Consider the following 8,948-nt stretch of genomic DNA (forward strand, 5'->3'; position numbering starts at 1 on the left):
ATGTCTCCTCTCTTGAGCAGAGGGACGCTTGCTCCTAATGGCTGAGACACTGGCCCGTGCTGGACCTCCCGAGACAGTTTCTCCAGAGCAGAGACACAGGCCCGTAGGGAGGAAGAGAGACTTTCTTCATATTGCCGGAGTTGGCCAGCCAATTCATCCACTGTTTGTTCCTCTCCGTCTTTCCAGGTCATTACTGCCAATGAGTTTGCATGTGATGCTGGTGCACTCCGTACAATCTTCTGCCACATGGGTCGGGTGCATTTGACTTCATCTGGGTCTTTGGATAACTGCTCATTGTTCAGGTCATCATAAATCACTTCCAGCACGGCTAATTCCCTCAGGTACTGGATACCTCTCTCCATGGTGGTCCACTTGCCTGGGTGGCATATAACATCTTCCTTGAAGGGATACCTCTCCTTCACGCCTGACAGGAGTCGCCTCCAGAGGCTAAGGGCTTGTGCCCCTTTTCCAATTGCTTTGTCAATGCCCCCTTCCCTAGAAAGGGATCCCAGCTGCCTGGCTTCCCTACCCTTGAATTCCAGGCTACTGGCCCCGTTATCCCAGCATCGGAGCAGCCAGGTGACAATGTGCTCGCCTGGACGAAGGCTGAAGTCTTTTCGCATATCTCACAGCTCACCCAGGGATAGGGATCAGGTGGTTACCATCTCATTTATGGGTTCTGCCTCCTCCTCCTCCTGTTCTCGTGATGGCCCTGGTTCATCTTCATCCCTTACTAAACGAGCTGATTTTCTTGTGCATTTTCTTTTTTGTATAGGGGCGACTGATACCGGCATGGGCTGGTTCCCTGTTGCAGGGGGCGGAGTAGCTGCCATGCCTACCGTGGGGGGTGGGGTAGCCGCTGTGCCTGCTGTGGGGGGTGGGGTAGCCACAGGGCCTGTTGCTTTGTCATCAGCTGCAGATACCTTTTCTTCCCCTTGGGGGTTCTGAGTGGTGTTAAACAGGGCTCGGTAGGCGTGGGCCAGGCCCCAGCACATTGCAGTGATTTGCGTCTCCCTAGAATGGCCAGGGTGACAGCATACTTCTTCCAAATATTCTACTAATTTTTCAGGGTTCTGCACTTGTTCAGGGGTAACGTTCCAGAACACTGGGGGTGCCCACCATCCCAGGCATTTGCCCATGCTATCCCACTCACCCTGCCACTCATAACTATCCAGCCTCGGGGCAGATCTCTGGGTGGTGTTCTTAAATTGCTTATTAACCTTAGACAAAACCGAAACAATATTCCCAAGAAATACCAATAGATGTATCTTAACTACCCAGGGATGTTCAAGGTACTGGCAAGTTTTTTAACAAAGGAGATGACATCATAGAGGAAGGTAGCGAGGGTGCCATTCTCTATTTCCTCCATAAAAAGTCTCTCAGAGGAAAAGGTATAATTACTAATGGTCTCCATGAGGTGGTACCTGAAATACAGTAACAGCTTCATTACAAATCCCAAATACCAAATAACCCCCAATGCCAGCGTTTTAGTAACAAATCTCCCAGGCAAAACATCATTAATCACTGCAGAGCACAGCAGACTACAAAATCCAACTCCAATCTTTAACAGGTACTGTAAAAACAAGAGCATGGTGCAGAACAAATTAATATGTTAACAGATATGAATTCCTTAATACACGCTAGTTAATCTGTTTTTATCTCAACCCTTCGCTGCCCCACGTTGGGCACCAAAAAGGACTGTCATGGTTTAACCCCAGCCAAGTAAATAAACCCCACGCAGCCGCTCGATCACCCCCCCACTCCGGTGGGATGGGGGAGAGAATTGGGAGAGCACAAGTAGGAAAGCTCCCAGGTTGAGATAAAAACAATTTAATAATTGAAATAAAACGAAGTAGAACAATAATAATAACAATGACAACAACAACAATAACAGAATACACAAAGCAGGCGATGCACAACGCAACTGCTCACCGACCGCCGACCGCGTGTCACGAACGGGGGGCGAGCCCCCCCACACACCTGGTTTTTATACTGAGCATGATGTCACATGGTATAGAATACCCCATTGGCCAGCTGGGTCCACCACCCCGGCTGTGCTCCCCCCCATCGCCCCAGCTTGCCCTGCACGTGGCAGGGCATGGGAGGCCGAAAAGAGAAACCAAAAGTCTCCCCGGTGCAAGCACCACCCAGCAACAACCAAAGCATCAGTGGGCCATCAACGCTCCTCTCATACCAAACCCAAAACACAGCACACCCCCCAAGCTACTGGGAAGAAAGTTAACTCTGTCCCAGCCTGAACCAGGACAGCTGAGCATAGTTATTATCTTTATGGTTTCTTTCCAAGAGCAGTAGGAAGTAATGATACTGCTTCACTAATTGTCACATTGTCCCTAATTGGAATTGAACAAATGTCCCAGGATGGTGCCTGCAAGAACCTCTTTACTTGAAGCATTGTGCTCTGCATATGGTGTAAGAATGAGGTCCTGATACTTGCAGTAATAATAATTGTACTGTATAGTGTTTTAGTGCTCTGAAGTGTTCATCACATAGCCAGGGAATATCTTTCACAACTGTTCTAGTGTCCTTGCTAAATTCTAGTTCAGGTAACACATTTTCCTAAACAAAAATTCCTTTTCACAGCTCCAATGATTTTGATTTCGTTTTTACAGGGTTTCCTGGTGATCCAGGGTAAAAGTGAAGTTTGAGACTCTTTCATTATAGGATATACTTTAATGAGTCAGGACTGCTGTCATAACAAAGGACCCTAATTCTAATTCCCAGTTCCTCTTTGGGCAGCTGGACCTATATGCTATGGTACATTTTTCCTGTGTGTTATATGGCTGCCATTTTCCATCTGAACATGTCAGTATCTTCTTTTGCTTATGTGTGTTTAGAAACACTTTATAAAGTATTGCGAGCTCTCTGCTGATTAAAGATGCTGTATAAATCTTCAGTACCAATAATGAGTGCTCATTTCAGTATTAAATTAACTTACAAGAGTAGTATATGTACGAGTCGCTGAGATCTGAAAGACAGACAGCATTGTTGGCTGCTTCCTGCTCTGTCTTATATGGAAAGAAACTGTTGTCAGTGGAAGTGGGAGTCTGTACCTTATTTGAATTCTTATTCCTATGGAATGGAATGCTATAGCAGTCTGTAGCATTATGCATACATCCCTCCTGCTTTCTGCTCAGCAGTGAAGTAGTCTTTAGCAAAAAAGGAAATTCTAATATGTTCTCTTACCTAGTTTTCATGCTAGAGTTAAAACACCTAAAGTTAAAAGCTTTTCAGTTCATTCTTAGCAAAGCAGAATGATCAAACATAAGGGAACATTGCCAAGACTAGAATATGTAAACATCAACCAGTCTTGATGCTGATTTTTTGATCTGAAACCCCTCAGCTTCAGGATCACATGTTTAAATGATAGTGCATGTTCAAAAGACAATCAGAAAAGATATGTGATTCACTACTATGGAACTTGTACTTATGTCCTTCTTCCTCAAATTATAGGAAATAATGTTCTTAGAAAGGCAGTAGCTTAAAGGAAAGGAGTGAATGGAGGCAAGTCCACGCTTGGGGCGGCAGGTGAACCCCCTCCCTGCCTACCTCGCCTTCCCAGGTATGAGGCTCTGGATTTGGAAAGTCAGTCAATGGATTATGTGGACAATGGTCCATCTACACCAGAGGTGTTGCCAAGGTCAGAAAGGCCTACCCCCTGTATCACGACCACCTCCACGAGGAAGAAAAGACAGGTTATAGTTGTAGGTGACTCCCTTCTGAGGGGAACAGAGGGTCCAATATGCCAGACAGACCCTCTTAGGGAAGTCTGCTGCCTCCCTGGGGCCTGGGTTAAGGACATCACTAGGAAACTTCCTAGCCTGGTATGGCCCTCGGACTATTACCCATTACTGCTCTTCCATGTGGGTGGCGATAAAGCTGCAACACGTAGTCCAAGGGCAATCAAAAGAGGCTTCAGGGCCTTGGGATGGTTGGTAAGGGGATCTGGAGCACAGGTTATTTTTTTATTCCTCTATCCTTCCAGTTGCAGGCAGCAATGTTGGAAGAAACAGACGGACCCAGTCTATTAATAAATGGCTCCATGGCTGGTGTCACTGCCACAATTTTGGGTTTTTCAATAATGGGATGGTCTACATGGCACCAGGCCTGCTGGTGTCAGATGGGATTCACCTTTCTCAAAGGGGGAAGAAGGTCTTTGCTCACGAGCTAGCGGGGCTCATTGACAGAGCTTTAAACTAGACTTGAAGGGGGAGGGGGATAATATCAGGCCTGCCCGTGACAAGCTGTGGGACGACACGCCAAGGTTTGAGGGACAGGGTGCTAGCGAGGGCCCTCAGCCTGTTGCTCTGCGACGTGCTGGGTACACTGGAGCACACCTGAAGTCTTACGGAGATGAGCCAGGGGCTCCTGAGGTAACAGGAGCCAACAGGGAAAGACCAGTGAAATACCTCAAAGGAATTAAGGTGTGTTCCTCTAAGAAGGTGACATGGCTGACAGCCCAGCTGAAGTGCCTCTACACCAATGCACGCAGCATGGGCAACAAACAGGAAGAGTTGGAAGCCACCATGCTGCTAGAAAGCTACGACCTAGTTGCCATTACTGAAACTTGGTGGGACGAATCCCATGACTGGAGTGCGGCTATCGATGGCTACAGGCTGTTCAGAAGGGACAGGCGAGGAAGGAGGGGTGGAGGGGTTGCCCTCTACATCAAGAAATGGATAGATTGTGAAGAGCTGCCTCTGAAGAATAGCCATGAGCAGGTTGAAAGCTTATGGGTAAGAATTAGAGACCGAGGCAACAAAGGGAACCTTGTGGTTGGTGTTTACTACAGGCTGCCCAATCAAGGGGAGCCTCTTGACGAAGCCTTCTTACTCCAGCTACAGGAGGCATCGCGCGCTCAGGCTCTCATCCTGCTGGGGGACTTCAACTACCCCGACATCTGCTGGAAAAGCAGCACGGCGAGCCGTAGGCAATCCAGGAGACTCCTGGAGTGCATTGAGGATAACTTCTTAGGCCAGGTAATAGACAGCCCTACCAGAGGGGATGTGATACTGGACCTGATGGTCACCAATGCAAGTGAGCTAATCAGTGACATCAAGATTGGAGGCAGCCTGGGCTGCAGTGATCATGCACTGGTGGAGTTCGCAGTCCTGAGGGCTATGGGTCAGGACCCTGAATTTTAGGAAAGCAAACTTCCAGCTGTTCAAGGCGTTAGTCAATAGGACCCCCTGGGAAACTGCCTTCAAGGACATGGGAGCAGAACAGAGCTGGCAGATCTTTAAGGACGCTTTCCATAGAGGGCAAGAGCTCTCGATCTCCAGGTGTAAGAAATCAGGAAAGGAAGGCAAGAGACCAGCATGGATGAGCCAAGACCTGCTGGTCAAACCAAAGGGCAAGAAGGAAATGCACAGGCAATGGAAGCAGGGACAGGTATCCTGGGAAGAGTATAGGGACATTGCCCGGTTGTGCAGGGATGGGGTCAGGAAGGCCAAGGCACAGCTAGAGCTGAACTTGGCAAGGGATGCCAAGAATAATAAGGGCTTCTATAGGTATGTCAGCCAGAAAAGGAAGGTCAAAGAAAGCATACCCCCCCGATGAACACGACTGGCAAACTGGTAACAACGGATGAGGGGAAGTCTGAGGTACTCAACAACTTTTTTGCCTCAGTCTTCACTGGCAACCTCTCTTCGCACGCCTCTTGAGTGGATGGACCGTAAGACAGGGACTGGGGGAGCAAAGTCCCTCCCACTGTAAGAGAAGATCAAGTTCGAGACCACCTGAGGAACCTGAACATACATAAGTCTATGGGACTCGACAAGATGCATCCCAGAGTCCTGAGGGAATTGGCTGATGTAGTTGCCAAGCCACTCTCCATGATATTTGAAAAGTCATGGCAGTCAGGTGAACACCCCGGCGAATGGAAAAAGGGAAACATTGCACCCATTTTTAAAAAGGGTGGAAAGGAGGACCCTGGGAACTACCGACCTGTCAGCCTCACCTCTGTGCCTGGGAAGATCATGGAACAGATCCTCCTGGAAGCTATGCTAAGGCACATGGAGGACAGGGAGGTGATTCGAGACAGCCAGCATGGCTTCACCAAGGGCAAGTCCTGCCTGACCAACCTAGTGGCCTTCTATGATGGAGTGACTACATCAGTGGACATGGGAAGAACTATGGATGACATCTATCTGGACTTCTGTAAGGCCTTTCATAGAATCATAGAATCATTAAGGTTGGAAAAGACCTCTAAGATCATCGAGTCCAACCATCAGCCCAACACCACCATGCCCACTAAACCATGTCCCTAAGGGCCTCATCTACAAGACTTTTAAATACTTCCAGGGATGGTGACTCAACCACTTCCCTGGGCAGCCTGTTCCAAGGCCTGACCACTCTTTCAGTAAAGAAATTTCTCCTAATGTCCAATCTAAACCTCCCCTGGCATAACTTGAGGCCATTTCCTCTCGTCCTATCGCTAGTTACTTGGCAGAAGAGACCAACACCCACCTCACTACAACCTCCTTTCAGGCAGTTGTAGAGCGCGATGAGGTCTCCCCTCAGCCTCCTCTTCTCCAGACTAAACAGTCCCAGTTCCCTCAGCCGATCCTCATAAGACTTGTGCTCCAGGCCCTTCACCAGCTTCGTTGCCCTTCTCTGGACACGCTCCAGCACCTCCATGTCCTTCTTGTAGTGAGGGGCCCAAAACGGAACACAGTATTCGAGGTGCGGCCTCACCAGTGCCGAGTACAGGGGCACGATCACTTCCCTACTCCTGCTGGCCACACTATTTCTGATACAGGCCAGGATACCATTGGCCTTCTTGGCCACCTGGGCACACTGCCGGCTCATGTTCAGCCGGCTGTCAACCAGCACCCCCAGGTCCTTTTCCTCTGGGCAGCTTTCCAGCCACTCTTGCCCAAGCCTGTAGCGTTGCATGGGGTTGTTGTGGCCCAAGTGCAGGACCCGGCACTTGGCCTTGTTGAACCTCATACAGTTGGCCTCGGCCCATCGATCCAGCCTGTCCAGGTCCCTCTGCAGAGCCTTCCTACCCTCAAGCAGATCAACACTCCCGCCCAACTTGGTGTCGTCTGCAAACTTACTGAGGGAGCACTCAATCCCCTCATCCAGATCGTTGATAAAGATATTGAACAGGACCGGCCCCAAAACTGAGCCCTGGGGAACACCGCTTGTGACCGGCCCCCAACTGGATTTAACTCCATTCACCACAACTCTCTGGGCTCGGCCGTCCAGCCAGTTTTTTACCCAGCGAAGAGTACATCTGTCCAAGCCGTGAGCTGCCAGCTTCTCTAGGAGAATGCCGTGGGAGACAGTGGCAAAAGCTTTACTGAAGTCCAGGTAGACCACATCCACAGCCTTTCTCTCATCCACTAGGCGGGTCACCTGGTCATAGAAGGAGATCAGGTTGGTCAAGCAGGACCTGCCTTCCATGAACCCGTGCTGGCTGGGCCTGATCCCCTGGTTGTCCCGCACATGGCTTGTGAGCGCCCTCAAGACGAACCGCTCCATAATCTTCCCCGGCACCGAGGTCAGGCTGACCGGCCTGTAGTTCCCCGGATCCTCCTTCCGGCCCTTCTTGTAGATGGGCGTCACATTGGCAAGCCTCCAGTCGTCCGGGACCTCCCCTGTTAACCAGGACTGCTGGTAAATGATGGAGAGTGGCTTGGCAAGCTCCTCTGCCAGCTCCCTCAGTACCCTCGGGTGGATCCCATCCAGCCCCATAGACTTGTGAGCGTCCAGGTGGCATAGCAGTTCGTTAACTGCTTCCTCTATGACACGGTCCCCCACAACATCCTTCTCTCTAAACTGGAGAGGTATGGATTTGATGGGTGGACTGTCCGGTGGGTGAGGAATTGTCTGGATGGATGCATCCAGAAGGGTAGTGGTCAACGTCTCAATGTCCAGATGGAGATCGGTGACGAGTGGTGTCCCGCAGGGGTCTATATTGGGACCAGTACTGTTTAATATTTTCATCAATGACATAGTGGGATTGAGTGCACCCTTAGCAAATTTGCAGGCAACACCAAGCTGAGTGGTGCGGTCGACACGCCTGAGGGATGAGATGCCGTCCAGAGGGACCTGGACAAGCTCCAGATGTGGGCCCGTGTGAACCTCATGAGGTTCAACAAGGCCAAGTGCAAAGTCCTGCACCTGGGTCGGGGCAACCCCTGGTATCAATACAGGCTGGGGGATGAAGGGATTGAGAGCAGCCCTGCCGAGAAGGACTTGGGGGTACTGGTGGATGAAAAGCTGGACATGACCCGGCAATGTGCGCTCGCAGCCCAGAAGGCCAACCGTATCCTGGGCTGCATCAAAAGAAGCGTGGCCAGCAGGTCGAGGGAGGTGATTCTGCCCCTCTACTCTGCTCTGGTGAGACTCCACCTGGAGTACTGCGTCCAGCTCTGGAGCCCTCAGCACAGTAAAGACATGGACCTGTTGGAGTGGGTCCAGAGGAGGGCCACAAAAATGATCAGAGGTCTGGAACACCTCTCCTATGAGGAAAGGCTGAGAGAGTTGGGGTTATTCAGCCTGGAGAAGAGAAGGCTTTGGGGAGACCTTATTGTGGCCTTTCAGTACTTAAAGGGGGCTTATAAGAAAGAGGGGGACAGACTTTTTAGTAGGGGTTTTTAAAGGTGGAAATATTCCTTCCTGTATGCATGCTTTTTAAGAGTACTATCCACAGAATTAGCATAAGAATTTATTCTGTACCCTCCAAAGGTTCACAGTCGTAGTTGGCAGGAAGCAGCAAGGTCAGGCCACCTATTTTGTCCAATTTCTTTTGCTTACAGCATTTCTTTTGTTAAAAAGTCTTTTTATCAAAAACTGTTGGGTAATATGTATCTTTCCTAAATCTGTGCTTCATATCTTCCTCTGTCATTAAAAAAATGCTGTAAATACCTAAAAGCTAAACAACTTTTGAGAAAGAACAGAAAAAGTTTGAATGATTATTG

This window comes from Calonectris borealis, chromosome W, assembly GCF_964195595.1.
Source record: "Calonectris borealis chromosome W, bCalBor7.hap1.2, whole genome shotgun sequence".
Taxonomy (NCBI): Eukaryota; Metazoa; Chordata; class Aves; order Procellariiformes; family Procellariidae; genus Calonectris; species Calonectris borealis.